General features: G+C 43.6%; 1 protein-coding gene across 1 annotated transcript in view; it reads left to right on the top strand.

Moving 5' to 3' along the window:
* Positions 1 to 385, top strand: part of LOC119590643 (solute carrier family 43 member 3-like) — a 21587-nt gene that overhangs the window by 20245 nt on the left and 957 nt on the right. The gene's annotated exons all lie outside the window — the stretch shown is intronic.

Raw genomic sequence — 385 nt, 5'->3', positions numbered from 1 at the left:
AGTCTCAACAGCCACGCTCCTTGCATGCAATTTCCAAGTTCTTATCCTTATTAGTTTAACTCGTGCTATCTACAGGGATGTCAAACTATGTTTTTTACAGCGTTTTCAGCGCGGGATAAAGAAAAATCACATAGGCCAAAACTCTCAACACGTGTATGTGATACAGCTTTCGTGCTTTTTCATGCTAAAGTTGCCTAACAACAAGAGCTGCGCGCGGGGGTGCACTGTCATGGTGAAACGTCATTTGTTTACTCGCCACTTGTCTGGACGCTTCTCAAAACTTCAGAGTGGAAGTTTTGTATTGGCGGTCTGTCGTTGTGGAACGAAATCCTCATGAACAGCGCCTTCCTTGTTTTGTTTTACCTTCCCTATAGTTGTGTTAGAG

Source organism: Penaeus monodon, chromosome 27 (assembly GCF_015228065.2).
Source record: "Penaeus monodon isolate SGIC_2016 chromosome 27, NSTDA_Pmon_1, whole genome shotgun sequence".
Classification (NCBI taxonomy): Eukaryota; Metazoa; Arthropoda; class Malacostraca; order Decapoda; family Penaeidae; genus Penaeus; species Penaeus monodon.
Note: the sequence above shows the minus strand (reverse complement) of the source record. Positions and strands in the feature narration are given on the sequence as shown.